The sequence below is a fragment of the Camelus ferus genome, chromosome 19, assembly GCF_009834535.1.
Source record: "Camelus ferus isolate YT-003-E chromosome 19, BCGSAC_Cfer_1.0, whole genome shotgun sequence".
NCBI lineage: Eukaryota > Metazoa > Chordata > Mammalia > Artiodactyla > Camelidae > Camelus > Camelus ferus.
This window is the reverse complement of record NC_045714.1, coordinates 3792206-3807721: the sequence shown is the minus strand read 5'-3', so window position 1 is coordinate 3807721 and position 15516 is coordinate 3792206. Positions and strand designations below refer to the sequence as shown.

Here is a 15516-nt window from a genome sequence, read left to right as displayed (position 1 = left end):
GAGTGCGTGTCGTCATGGTATAAAATGTATTTCTTACAATGAGTCAAGATCAAAAATGATTGAAGCAACTCTTTAAGATTTGGTCAAATCTAGAACACAGATGTGTTCCACTTGGCTAGGACAAATTTTTGGACTTTTTAAAAAGTCTAAATTAGTTGCCAGTATTTGAATATTTTTAGATTTATTATAAGGATCTGACTTTCAGTCAAATTCTGGCTTCTTTTGAAATGCATATATGAAGGTGTGGAAAAACAAGGTCTACTTTCCTCTCTGGCCAGTATAAGGACCTGGAGAGGGGCATGGGCTCTCCAGTTTGCCAGGGTCCCCACCATTCCCTGATGTCTCCCAGACACTGGGGCTGAGGGAAGGTTATCACCGATTGTCTTCACAGGAGCCAGCTCTATTCATTTCATCTCTATCCCCTATTGTGCATTTTAGTTTCTCACTCCTACCCAGAAATTGAACTCCATCTGAGCTGAGATTCTCTCTGTTTTGGTTTTTATGACATTCCAAAAAGATAGCAGTACCATAGGAAGTATTCCATAAAGTTCAGGAAGGAAGGAAGGGAGGGAGGCTGGGAGAGAGAAAGCCAGCCCACCAGTGATTTGATTTGGTTAGAGCAAGCCACAGGATTAGGGTGGGTTTATTTATTCTCAATCTCCAGACATAGAAGCTGGAGCAAGGTCATTTTTTCTTGCTTGCTACTCAAACTGTGGTCCATGGAAATGTAGGCTTTTGAGGCCTCAACTGATTCTGCTTCATCAGAATCTGTATTTTTAAGACGATTCCCACCTTGGGAGTGGTGGGTATAGCTCAGTGGTAGAACCCGTGCTTGGCGTGCACAAGATCCTAGGTTCAATCCCGGGTAACTCCGTTAAGGGGGTAAAAAAAATAAAAAGATCCCCTATTATTCAGATTTAGCAGCACATTGCTATGAACCAGATTTCGCAAACACATTATAGAAGAAAGATGAGGTTTTTTTCTTTATCAGTTTTAACTTTACACCAAATTAATGCAAATGAGGCCACTGGTGCAAACAGAAGTGGCAAAAAAACATGCTTAAACTTCTCCTCCGGGCTTAGTCAGCACTCTTTCTGCCTTGTCAACTCCCTCTGAAATAAATATCTGAGGCTCCAGGGGTAAATCAAAAGCACATCCAAGGTGAAATGAGATGAGCCACAGCCCCTTGGAATTAGGTTTTCATAACTGGATGAGGCAAAAGAAGAGGAAACGGGGACACACACACAATCTTTCCACCACTGAGTGGGGTTTAAATCGGCCTGGTCGGCAAGAGCAAGCTTTCTGAAAATAAACAAGCCGGGATCATTCCAGGCCTTAGGTTCTGGATGATGCCACTCTGGGGTCTTGCCGGGGCTGCTAACTTTTATGTCTGTTGGGCAAGACTTCAAAAGCCAGGCGCCTTGGCCACTTGGTTCTTGCAACTAGTAATTAGTATACAAAATGCCTCCTCTCCCAGAAATGAAGGCCTCATTTTTAAAAATTAGCCTCCCCTGTTTAAAGAGGCCACGGATAAAGGCTGTTTGGACTTTGAAGCTCTACGTGGAGGTAGCGGCAGCTGTCTGTCTTTGAAGGATTTCTCTAGCACCAGTTTTCATGCCAGTTTCAATTTTTGTCAAGCTTAGTTCAGCCAAAAAGTCCAGAAGAGAGCCTGGCTCTACCAGAGTCCCCCAGACTTCAGTCCTGTAATGCCTTTGGGAATTTTGCCACTAGCCACAAACCACATTATTAATTACTTAATATTTTTTCTTTATATTGGTTCACCTTTTAATTTAAATTTCTTTTAAAAGGAAAGTTTATATGATCTGCTTCTCTTCCTAACCCAATTGTGGTTTCCTTTGGAAGGCTGAGAGAATATCCAGGAAGCACTCTGACCCTTTGCTGCTCAAAGTATGGTCCATGGAAATAGAGACTCTGGTTCCAACTCAGATCTGCTGAATCAGAATCTGCATTAAAAAAAAAAAAAAGATATGTATGTATGTGTGTGTGTATATACATATATGTGCACATTAGGCTTTGAGAAGGACCGGTCTAACAGACTAGGTAAGGAGAATCAGTCTCAACCACAGGTAGGAATCAATGAAGGAACCAAAGAAAGTCTGAGGAACCAACCTGCTCCTTTGGTGCAAAGCACATTGGAGCTGGGAGGCGCCTTCAGGGTCATCTAGTCCCTCAGAGTCCAGTTTAGTAGCATTCTGGTTTCTTTTCCCACGTTCTTAATCTGTTTAGAGATAGTGATGACCTCAATGGTTCAAGAGGTGGACACAAGATTTAGACTTGGCCACTGATAGCTTTTCATTCCTCCTGGGTACAGAGATTAGTGCAAGGACAGAGTTGTGATCCAAACGAAGTCACTGAAGCTCAGTCTTTAAACTTTTGTTGCAACAATTGCCTAAGAGATACTTATTCTTGTGGTTGCCATAAGGGGAGAGGGGTGGAAGGGATAAACTGGGAGCTTGAGATTTGCAGATACTGACTGGTATATGTAAAATAGATAAACAAGTTTATACTGTATAGCACAGGGAAATATATTCAGTATCTTATAGTAGCTCATGGTGAAAAAGAATATGAAAATGAATATAGGTATATTCGTGTATGACTGAAGAATTGTGCTGTACATCAGAAATTGATACAACATTGTAAACTGACTATAACTCAAAAAAAAAGGATACTTATTCTGGAGTTGCTAAGCAGGAAGAAAGCTTGTAGCTTCTGGGGCCATCACTTAGTAAGCTTCTGCCTGAGAATAAAGCCAGTATTCAGGAAAACAGACAAGAGATGAAAAATGGGAACAAGTATTGAGGACTTTGTTGCCCAGATCCAGCCACGCCTGAAGCTGATACCCATGAACTTTTGAGATATGGAAGCCAAGCAATTTCTCTCTAACATTTTTTTTCTTTTTGATTTTCTATTATTTGCAATTGACTGATATATCTATATACACAGATCTATAATTAATGATAAGATATATTGCAGGCACTATTGTTGGCCTACTAAAAAAAATTTTTTTTCTCCCTTTTTAAATCAGAATTCTGATTGTGACCAGTTGTTCACCTTCCACCTTCCAGAGAGATGGGTCCCAGTAACAGCCTCAAACTGAAGAAGAGAGTCATGGTACATACAGCCAGTTACGGAAGTCGAGATACTTTATAGTGATTGGTTGGGCATTGTCATGTGATGCTCTCTAGAGCAACAAGAGGAGAAATGAGTGCTTCTGGGAAAGGTTTTTTCTCATTACAGACATATGTGACATTGTGATTGGAATGTTTGGAATTGTGGGTATTATCTTGCCACCACAAGTGAGCAAAGCTAAGATGCTGCGAGAGGCCGAGAGGAAATGCAGAAAGAACTTAGGTCCTGACCCTGCTTGAGCTCCTGAGAACCATCTCTACCTGCGGCTCCTTGAAAGCTCCAAGCATTGCTCTCTTGTTAGCAAAGTGACTGCAGCAGCTGGAATCCTCACAAACCTGCACCAGCACCTGGGCGAAGAGGGAACATACTCATGGTTCTCTCTGGAAAGTGAAGAAACTGTTTTCCTGCAAGAGCCTCAGCTACTGTCTTGCATCACGTTGGCTCTGACTTGGTTATGTGCCCATCTTTGACCCAAAGGACTAATATTAGGGGAAAGAAAATACACTGATTGATTTGAGCCAGTCAGAACCTAATTCTGGAGCATTGGGTAAGGTAACTTCAACCCCAGAACACATGGGATCAGAGTGTAGGAGTTGGCGTTTTGTGGTCCAATAAATAGTGCCCTAGAAAGATTAAAAAAGGACACTTAAATTCTCTTCCATCTATGGAGCCATATGATTTGGAGGAAAAAAAGAGAAAGAAACATAGGGCTTAGCCTTATGGGGGATTAAGAAAATGTGTATCACATGATCTCTGCTCTCAGAGAATTTACAAGTGAGATTAACTGTCCCTTAATAGGTCAGCTTGGAAGATCTGCCCTTCAGAGACTGTATTTTTTTGTCAAGCACCCTATTAGAGTCACACTAGCCACTGTAACAAATAAACCCCAATATTCCAGGGTTTGTATAACAGAATTTTCTCTCCTGTTCACATTGCTATCCTGTGCTGGGTTGCCAGTTGATTGACAGCTCTCCATCATTGTCTGCATCCAGTGGTGACAGGAGAAAAAGAGTGGGGAAGGCACACGTGTTCTTGACTGCCTTGCCCTGAGCTAACATACATCGCTTTTGCTCATATTCTACTCGCAAGAATGAATAGCCTGGCTGTACCCAGATGCAAAGGGGGCTGGGAAATGTCCCTGACTGAGCAGCTTCTTTCCAGTGACAATTCTATCCCAAGGGTAACTAGCCATCTCTGCCACTCAGATTTTGCTTATAATAATGGCAAGTATCTATCAGGATGCAGGAATCCTTGGTCATATTTAAGCAATTTAAACTGTATCCCCAAGTTTCTCAGTCCCTGTACTATTGACATCTGGGGCCGGATAATTCTCTGCTGTGGGGCTGTCCTGAACACTGGAGGATGTCTGGCAACATCTCTGGCCTCTGCCCACCAGATGCCAGTAGTACTTATCCTCTCTGCCAGTTGTGACAACCAAAAATGTCTCCAGACATCGCCACATGTCTTCTGGGGCACAAAATATTTCTATCCCCCAGAAAGTTCCCACCTGCCCCTCCCCAAACCCAGTTAACTATTCTGATCTCTATCACCACGAGTTTGCCTTGTTCCTGGACTTCACATACATGGAATCACACAGAATGAACTCTTTTGTATCTGGTTTCTTTTAGTTAAATAATATTTTTCAGATTAAATCGTGTTAACTGTTGTTTGCATCAATAGTGTCTTTTTTTTAAACTATTTCTTTCTTTTTTTCTGTTGAGTACTCCATTTTCTGGTACTGACAGTATCACCATTAACTTAGCTGTCCTCTGGTTGGTGAACATTTCCAGCTTGGTCTATTATGAGAAAAAGCTGTTATGAACACTCACATATAAGTCTTTCCGTGGTCATGTGCACTCATTTCTCTTAACCCAGGAGTGGAATTACTGGGTCATAGGGTAGGCGTATGTCTAACGTTATTAGACATTTTAGTTGGCCTTTTAAAAGAACTGATATGTTATTTTTATTATTTTTAAAATTAATACATATTCATGAAAAGATGTCAGTGCTTAGAATAGTAATAGTTAACATCTGTCTGGTGTTTAATATGTGACAGGGCACTGTTCTAAACATTTTAGGAATATCTTAACTCATTTAAATTCTCAAGCAACCCGATGAAGCAGACATTATGATCATCACCATTGCCACTGGAACAGTGGGGACACTGAATTGCCGAGTGGTGCCGTCACTTGCCCAAAGTTGCCAGCCAGCCAGTCAGCCTCATTTGAACTCAGACCACTTGGTGCCTGAATCTGTGCTCTGATGGAGCCACAACTCTGCTCTATCACCTGTTTGGCCAAAGTAGTAGGTGGGAAAGAAGACTCCTTGCTCTTCTGCGCAGCCCAGGCTCCATCCCCAGAGGTGACCACTGTGAGAGCTCTTTTTCTGTTGTCTTTCTAGAATATTCTTTGTGTTTAGGCAGCAGGTTCATAGTGGTTAAGAGATTGAGGTTCAAAGGCAGCCCATGCTTACCAGTATGACTTTGGGCACATCTCTGAACTCTCTGCATCTTCCTCATCCCAAAAATGAGGAGAATAATAGTACCCATCCCCCAGGTTGGTTGCAAACACCAAAGGAGTTTTTAAGTATAAAGCACTCAGCAAAGTATCTACTTCAAGGCAAATGCTCCAAAGATGTTAACTTCCAGAATCTCTAAGCTCCTAGGAGGCAAAAAGGAATTTCTTTCTTTGTCACACCTTCTTCCTTCCCCACCTCGGTCCAGAAGGATAATGGGAGAGAGTGGAGCCCAGGAAGGCACTCAACATTAGCAAGAGAAAGAGGTGAGTGTCTTACAAAAAGCATGTCCCTCTGAGAACTTCAGAATACTGTAGCCTCCTGCTGAGACAATTCCAGATGAAATCAAGAGTGTTGCCATCTCAAACCACAAAACTGGGAACCCCAAGATTAAAAGCTGCATCCAGGGCAGAGCTGGATTCCCGGAGAGAGCAGAGATGAGAGGACCCACCTCCCTGAACCTGTAGGAACTGCAGAATGAGTCAGCGAGGAAGAGTGTTTTCCGTGTGTGTGTGTGTGTGTGCGTGTGTGTGTGTGTGTGTGTGTGTGTGTGTTCTTGTGTGGCAGTAAGCTTGTTTGGCACCCTGCCTACTCTTCTAGGCTCTGCAAGAGTACATGAGTTAGGGGAGGTTATAGCTCAGTGGTAGAGCGCATGCTTGGCATGTATGAGGTCCTGGGTTCAACCCCCATTACCTCCATTTTAAATAAATAAAACCTAATTACCTCCCTCTCAAAAAAAAATTTTTAACTTCATTTTTTAAAAAAGCATAATTGAGACGTTACAAACATGTGTTGGCAAAATACATTGCTTTTATAACAAATGGAAACATAGTGTGTAGAGTGTTTCACAACTTTTTTTAGCTTAATTTTCTTAGACATCTTTTCCATAACAGAACACCTTTCTGTTTGTAAAGTCTGCAGTATGCCTTTTTATAGACAAACCACCATATATTTGACTAGATGTTTTTCAAACCACCGGATGATGGTTCTCGTTTTGAATATGTTTGAAATTTTCTATAATGAAATAATAATAAAAGAAAGCTCCATGCTGTCATAGAATTTTTCTGTTTAAGCTTGTAGAGCTGACTTCCCTACCAAAGGCATCTTCCTTTACACGGATGGAAAACTACTGTTAAAAAATCTAAACACTATATATGAAATTAGAAATTGGTGAATTAAAGCTACCCAACCATGAACTGGGCAAGATTGCTTTCACTCTTGTTCAGAGCTCATCTCGACGGCTTCCTGACTCTCTGAAGATTATTGGATAAGGCAGAGAACAACAGCTCTCAAAAGTCTATGTGGTATCTTAAGAAAGTGACTCATTGGAAACTTGAAGTCAGGCACTGTAGGTTACTTACAATAATAGTTAACTCTTATATAGCTGTGATGGCATGTCAACATCTCTTGTAAATACTTTACACAAGTATTAACCCATTTGGTTTTTCATCAATCTCAAAACCTATATTCTAGTATTATGCCTATTTTACAGCTGAGAAAACAAAAGCACAGAGAATTTAAATGCCTTGCCCAAGGCCTCATAGTAAGAGCTGGGGCCAGGTTTTGAACTCCAGGACCATACACTTTATCCTCATTTTCCACTGCCTCTCTATTAATTTGGTGATGTAGCTCTAGCAATTTACTGAGTATCAGATAACAAGAAATTAGGGATAGGTTGGGAAGGACAATGAAGATCATTCTGTGTCATTCTGTGGAAGTGGAAGTTGTCCCTGTAGCAATAAAAATCATCTATATTATTTATCTCTCCTGGGGAAGCTATCAGATAATAATCACCGTTTGGGGAACTTCTACTATGTACAAACTACAGTGCTAGGAGAAAAATACATGGAGATAATCACATTTATGTCAACAAATATTCTAAGTACCAGCTCTGTTTTAGGCAAGGGGGAAACAGCTGTGAAAAGACTGACATGGTTTAAACCTACGTAAAGCTTATTGGAATTTGTTTCAACCAATATAATGAGTCCAAGGGACACTGTACAAATTCCAGAGACTAGACTTTGAAAGGCCTTGCAGCTTTTATTTTCACTTTCTTGGAAACTCTGCCCCGAGTCTACCACACAGCAAAAGGCCTGAAAGAAAGACCACAGGATGAGAGAGACCCAGCTATCTGGCTGTCCCAGCTGACCCTCCAGCTGAATGCAGCTGCATGAGCAACCCCAGGTGCAACAAACAAAAGGTATATACACCAACCCAAAGACTCCTAAGAAAAAAATGGTTGTTTTAAGCAATTATGTTTTGGAGTAGTTTGTTACACAGCAATAGATAACTGTTACAAGATAATATAATAATGAAATTTAGTAATTACTGGATGCTATCAAATCATATAATAGGAGAATCTGACCTAATCAGGCAATGGAGGAGGGCCACATAGTAAAAAGAACATGAGTTCCTAAGCCCGACAAACCTCCATTCAAGCCCAATTTCATCATTAATGTGCTGTGTGACCTTACGCAAATCATACAGCTTCTCTGAGCCTAATCTGCAAAATGGGAATCATCCTGTTAAATGAGTGGCAAATGAAATAACATAAAGACACTGTACCACAAAATATGCATTCAATAAATGGTGGCCTTTTTTTTTTTTTTTTTAACAAATCACAACACACCATTTAGTATCTATCTTGGCAGGGGAACAGGGAGTGAGACAGGGGTTGGGAAAACCTGATTTATCTCAGATCATAAAAATTCAAGGAAGGACCAAAAGAGCTGGGGTTTTGGGTTTATTTGTTTTGTTTTTGCTAATTTATAGCTGGAACCTCAAAAGTTAATAGATGCACTGGGGTTTAAAAGCCAGCTTTGTTTTTCTTGCTGCATTAGGAAAGAAAACAAAGAAGAAAAAAATTGCATTTCATCGCTCGTGTGGTTTAAGAAGAAAGAGACCATGCAAGCCAATGAATCTGAAAGTGAGTGCTCCAATCACTTGGCCCAGGGACCCTGCTGCCAGGCACAGTCGCTTATAGGAGAGCCGAGTCAATACCAGGGAAGGCTTCACCTGATCATTGTCAAAATGTTTAACTACATCGCATCACAGTGTGCAAACAGGACTTTATTTCTTTGCCACTCATCAAAACCTCTGGTTTGATTCTAGGAGTTTAAGCTTCAAAAGGAATTTTGCATGAAGGCAGGGAGGGAGCAGCTGATAGCTACCTGTTCCCCCCAGACAGGACAGGTCTCAGCAATTTCCCTGGACTGGGTCCTGTTCTCCACCCTGTGTGCAAAATCTTCCCAGTGTCACAAAAAGCAGACTTGTTTTAGGACCAGAGATGGATCCAGGTTTAGTGAGACCTGAGGAGGACAATCCGGAGGACTTCTTTGAAAACAAGCAAATAAACAAAATTATCAGTACAAAACTAAGTAGAAAGAAGAATATTGATTTAAAATGAGTAAAGAAATCACACAAAAATTGTGGCTGGTTTTAGTTGCCAGACTCTCAAATAGCCCCCAACAATCCCTTGCCCCCGGGCCCTCACGCCTTTGTGTAGTCCCCCGAAACACATCGCAGCGGGGTGATCAGTGAGACCAAGAGAATTCGGCAGAAGTGAAAGCTTCTGTCTTGGTTGCTCTCTCTCTTTCTCTTTCTTAAATCACTTGCTTAGGGGAAAAGCCAGCTGCCCTGTCAGCAGCAGCCGTATGAAGAGGCCCATGTGGCAGGAACTCCGGCTTCCTGCCAACAGCCACTTGAGGAACCCCAGACACCATCCTCCAGTCCTAACTGAGCCTTCAAGTGACTGCAGCCCCAGAGGGGAGACCCTGACCACCTAGCCAAGCCCTCCTGGATTCCTGACCCACAGAAATGGCAAGAGAAATGTTTATTGTTTGAAGCTGACAGATTTTGAGGCAAACTGTTCCATAGCTGTAGATAATTAATACAGTGACCTTAGAGAGTCTGGTTCTTTTCTTCTGAGGTCTCTGCGGGTAATTTACCGTAAATGCTCACCTGCGCGCTGCCTCCTTTAGCCCAGTTTCCATCCCCAGCGAACTCCCTCTACAACTCCCAGCACTCGTGTGTGTCCCTACTTCCTGAAACAGTATAGGGCACAGAGCAGAAACTCAAACTCTATTTGTCGAAACAAGCCAATAATAAGCGAAATAAATGAGCAAATAAGCCACTTGCAAGAGTAATGGTTCATCCTTATTTTACATTCAGGAACCAGAAGCTCAGAGATGGTAAGTAACCAGCTTAAGATCATGCAGCTAGAGGCTGAGTCTTTGTTTGTTTGTTTGGGGGGGGTGTAGGTAATTAGGTTTATTTATTTATTCTTAGAGATGGTACGAGGGATTGAACCTAAGACCTTCTGCATGCCGAGCGTGCACTCTACCACTTGGGCGATACCCTCCCTGCTAGAGAACGAGTCTTGATTCCTTAATGGACGGCCCGGAGGGTCCATTTCTTTGATGTTTTCCATAGTATCAAGTCCATACTAAGTGCTTAATAAATGCAGATTGACAGAGTTAATGATGTGGCCCGTCCTTCTCCCCTTCTGGTAAACGTCTCTTTAACATATAAATTGGAACAATTCGGGGTGGAGGGGGCAGAGAAATTGATGTGGCCTTCTTTATCACAGACAGGAATGGAACAATACAGAGTTTGGTGAAGCAAAACCTAGAAAAATTAAAAAAAAAAAAAGAAGAAGAAGAGAAAAAAAGAAAAAAACCACTTCAAAAGTATCCAGAAGCTAAAATTCAGAATAAAAGGGGTTTGTGTTTCATTTCATGCATTATATTAAAAAGCTGGTTTTGTTGGCTTTAAAAGGCCAACGTAAAAACAGTTTCTTGGAAGGCATGTAAAAACAGCTAATTAATTTATGGTTTGTGTTTCACTCTTTCGAACAATTACAAAATCTCCCAATTGACGCACTCGGGGGTCTAACTACTTCAGGGTAACCAAGGGCAACTGTTGGTGAGCATTTTCTCCCCTTTAAGTGGTCACTATCCGTTGGTCAAGTTCAAAAGTTAGCCCTGTATCCTGGAGGCCTGGGGGGGTAGGTATGTCGTGGTGAGTCATGTGACTGCTTTGGCTTCCTCTGACCCCTGGAATGCTCTGAAATTGCAGTGATTTAGGGGGATTATGGATATTCTAATTAGGTCATATGTAATTTAATTTAGGAGTGGTGAAACTGTCTCCTACATGTTCATTGAATAAACATGAAGCCTTTGAAAATTAATTGACTTGTCCACTGAGTTATTATTCACAAAAGTCTCTTCAGCTCCAAGCATAGTCTCTGGCCCTTATTTGGTGTTCAATACATTAATAAAGTTGTTGACTTTAATGCGAGTTAATTAGACACCTAAAAGAGAACGCGCCACTCAGTCTGTCCACAAGTTCCATCTCTTTTATCACCGCCAGGCCTCTGGACTCTGCTCTGCCTGATTATAGGATCGGATTCTCCTCTTTGTCAAGGACAAAGTCCATTGATTTAAGCTCCCAGTATCCATTCTCCTCTTCTTGGGAAACAAGCACTTACTCTCTCCCCAGAGTTCTACCTCTCCCTACCCCCATTCCACATGGTTCTGGATGGCTGATTCCACTCCAGAGATGGGCATGTACCTGTCGACCCGCATGTTCAGTTTCCCGGCCATTATTTTAGATCAGAGAGAGACACGTGATCTAAGTGCATCCAGGTAGGGCCAACCACCCCGTTTTTTTTTTTAATAGATATTTTTTTAGAGCAGTTTTTTATTCACAGCAAAATTGAGTGGAAAGTACAGGGAGTTCCCATTTACCCTCCGTCCTAACACACACACACTTCCCCCACCCTCCACATCCTGCACTAGAGAGGTACATCTGCTATAACGGGTGAAGCCACACTGACACATTATTATCAACCAAATTCCATCGTTAACCTTAGGTTTCAGTCTTGAGGGGGTAACATTCTATATGTTTACACAAATGTATAGTGACCTACATCCACCACTAGAGTATCATACAGAATTATTTCACTGCCCTAAAGATCCCCTATTCACCCCTCCTTCCCCCCAACCCCAAGCCACCACTGATCTTTTTATTGTCTCCATTGTTTTACCTTTTCCAGATGTCCTATAATTGTAATCACACAGGCTGTAGCCTTATCACTTTGTCTATTTTCACTTAGTAATATGCATTTAAGGTTTCTACATGTCTTTCCGTGACTTGGTAACTCATTTCATCTTAGTGCTGAGTAATATTCCACTGTACGGATGTACCACATTCATTTAACAAAGGACATTTTGCTTGCTTTCAAGTTTTGGCAACTATGAATAAAGCTGCTATAAATGTTTATGTATAGGTTTTGTGTAGATACAAGTTTTCAATTAATTTGGGTCAAATACCAAAAATCTCAATTGCTGGATTGTATGGTAAGAGCATATTTAATTTTGTAAGAAGTTGCCAAACTCTCTTCCAAATGACTGTACCATTTCTGCATTCCCACCAGCAGTGAATGAGAATTCCTGTTGTTTCATATCTTCACCAGCATTTGGTGTTGTTAATGTTTTGTATTTTAGCCATTCTTTTTCTTTCCTTTTTTTTTTTTTTTTTGACCCTAGAAATGTTTTATTTTGCATTAGTATCTGGAGCATTTTCTTTTGTGAATCGTTACTTGATCTGAAAGAGATTTTAGCCATTCTGATGGGTGTGTAGTGATATTTACTTGCGGTTTTAGTTTGCATTTCCCTGATGACATGTGACGTGGAGCATCTTTTCCTATGCTTATTTGCCATTTGTATATCTTCTTTGGTGAGGTATTTGTTCAGATCCTTTGCCCATTTTTTAATTGGGTTGTTAGTTTTCTTACTGTTGATCTTAAGAATTCTTTGTATATTTTGGATAATAGTGCTTTATCAGATAGGTTTTTTGCTAATGTTTTCTCCCAGTCTGTGCCTTATTTTCTCATTCCTTGTTTGACAGTCTCTGTTGGATCATCCAGGCAAGTGGTACTCTCCGTGCTGAAGCTGTTGAGAAGGGGATAGAAACCAGGAGTGCCTGGCAGTCACTTTACAACCAAACGAAGAGGCAGCCTGAGATGAGAGTCAAGAAAAAATGAAAACAACTCACAGACGAAAAATGGCTCATAAGTGTATAAAAATAAGAACTTCTCTTATGAGGAATGTATTTAAAGCTATAAAGTGGCATTGCTTCTTCACCTATCAGATTGGTAGAATGAAAAAACTTTGTATAATACAATGTGTTGCTGTTGTGGGAAAATCCGCACTGCCAATTGAACTTAGGTTCAGATACAAGTAACAGACATGACAAACTGGTGGCTTAAGTGAAATATAAGTTTATTTCTTTCATCATGTAAACAAAATCTGTAGGTCAGCTGTTCAAGGCTGGTATGTTGGGTCCATTTTCCTAAGGGACCTGGTTTTTGTCTGATTGCCTTCTTCATCTAGCAAGCCATTCTTAAAGTCACATGACTGGTGATAGTGGCTGGAATGCCAGCTATCACATCTGCATCCCTGACAGCAGGAGGCGCGGAGAGAAAGAGAGAGGTATACTCTTCCCTTTCTGGAAGCCCCCACCCTCTTCCACTTACATCTCATTGGCCAGAACTTGTTCAGGTGACCATACCAAACCACAAGGGAAGCTGGTAAATTTAACCATTGTTAATATGCTAGACTAGAAACTGGAATTCTGTTAATATGAAGAAAGACAAAAAGTGGGTGTTGGGAAGTAACCAGGCATTTTCATACATTATTGGCAGTAGTATAAATTGGTATAACCTTTACATTCTTTCTAGTTGCTTTTAAATAAATTGCTTCAGTTGATTCTCTCCACATTATCAGTCCTTTTTTTGTTTCAGATAAGGAAACAGGAAACAACAAATGAAACAACTCACTGAAGGACTGTGTTAATCAGGATTCTTGACATCAAGTGACAGAAACCCAAATCAAATTGGCTTATGAAGAGAGAATTCACAGGTTCACTGGATTGCACAGATAACTATCAGCTTCAGGTGTGGATGAATCCAGGGGCTCAGTGAGATCAGGACTCTCTCCTCATCTCTTAGTCCATTTCCTTTGTTTTGGCTTCATTTTCATTAGGCTTTCTTCATACCATGGCCCACCAAAGCCCAGAGCAAATACAACACTACATCCCATCATATCATGGTAGAAAAAGAGCACCTCCCAGTATTTCTAGTAAATGTCATGCAGAACTGACTCTCACTGGACTGCCTTGAGTCATACGCCCATCTCTGAACCAATCAGCAGGGCCAGAGATGAGCTATGCTAGTGTCCAGACAGACCTTCTTATTCCTAGAGTCTGAGGGTGGGGGTCAGCCCCACCAGAACCACAGAGAGCAAGTAGGGAGGGGAAATTCCCCCAAGAAAACCTGGAGTGAAGTTTCTAGAAGAAGGAGGAAGAGTTGCTAGGTAGACTGAACTACAGACATCCACTACAGTCATGTGGTGAATTGGGGCGTGGCCACACCAGGAGCCCAGTTTCCCAATTCCTGGTTCGCTGTGCACCACGAGTACCCCAGCTCTGTCTGTTGCCTAGGAACTCACTTTTAAGAAATCACAAAATGTAAACACAGACTAAAGGAGAAGTAATCAGAGGAGACTCACACACGAAGGGGAGAGGTTCAGACGGCCCAGGGAAATATGCTTAACTTTTGGACTCTGTTACTGCCATGTTCACCGTGTCAAAAAGTTTTTGAACCTGATGAATTACATTCCAAAGGACTGAAATAATTTGCAGATGTGATCGAGGAAACTCTGTCAGTAATCTTTGAGAAATCATGGAAAGTTGGGAATGGCTGGAAGACTGAACTTGGGCAAATGTACAACAGATTTTTAAAAGCTGAATCCCAAATCCTGCAGACTGATTGGCTGGACTCTGATTCTTCATCCTCTACTCTCTCCTCCTGCCTCCGTTTCTTTTTTTATTTTCATTTTTTAAGACAGTTTTATGGTGGTATAATTTACATTCCATAAAAGTCACCCCTTTTACATGGACAGTTCAATCCTTTTTAGCAATGTTTTAATATAATGCAGTGTTTTCAATTTCCCCTCACTTACTTCCCTTTAATCCCTATTCTCACCTCCCGCCCCAGGCACCCACGAGTCTTCTTTCTGCCTTTGTGGACTTGTCATTTCTAGGCATTTCTCCTTCTTTTCTTTCTTTATTTTCTTTTATTTTGGGGAGTGGAGGGGGTGATTTGGTTTATTTACTTATTTACTCATTTATTTTTAACAGAGGCACTGGGGATTGAAGCCAGGACCTCGTGCATTCTAAGCATGCACTCTACCACTGAGCTATACCTTCCCCCATCTCCTTCTTTTCTTTAGATGGAAATGTGTTTATTGTTTTTATTGGTTCTGAAAGCAAGACATCCATGGTAAAAAGTGCACATGACACAGAAGTATATAAAGGAAAAGGTAAAGCTTCTCCTGGCAGTCCTGCCTTTTAGACAGCTAATGACAATAATTCACTTCACATATATCCCTCCCAATATTTTTCTCTGGACTATTTTTTTTAAACCTCCATTTTAAAACTTTATTCCTCTTGTGTTTTGAGTCCCTTTCTGTACAACAGGCTCCCAATAAATGCTTATTGGCTGCTTTATTGGTTCCTCTGTCACTACAAACCAGCACTCCTAACCAAATAAGGCCCCAATTTAAAATGGATTAAAAATGCTCCAGTGTTCATAGCAGCACTATTTACAAAAGCCAAGACATGGAAGCAACCTAAATGTCCATCAACAGATGACTGGATAAAGAAGATACACACACACATACATTGGAATACTACTCAACCATAAAAAAGAATGTAATAATGCCATTTGTAGCAACATGGATGGACCTAGAGGTGATTATACTAAGTGAAGTAAGTCAGACAGAGAAAGAC

At 41.1% G+C, this 15516-nt stretch overlaps 1 non-coding gene across 1 annotated transcript; it reads right to left on the bottom strand.

Moving 5' to 3' along the window:
• Positions 1–14862: 14862 nt before the first annotated feature.
• Positions 14863–14934, bottom strand: TRNAS-AGA. Its single transcript has one exon. It is a non-coding gene; the product is annotated as a tRNA-Ser (tRNA).
• Between the last annotated feature and the right edge of the window lie 582 nt (positions 14935–15516).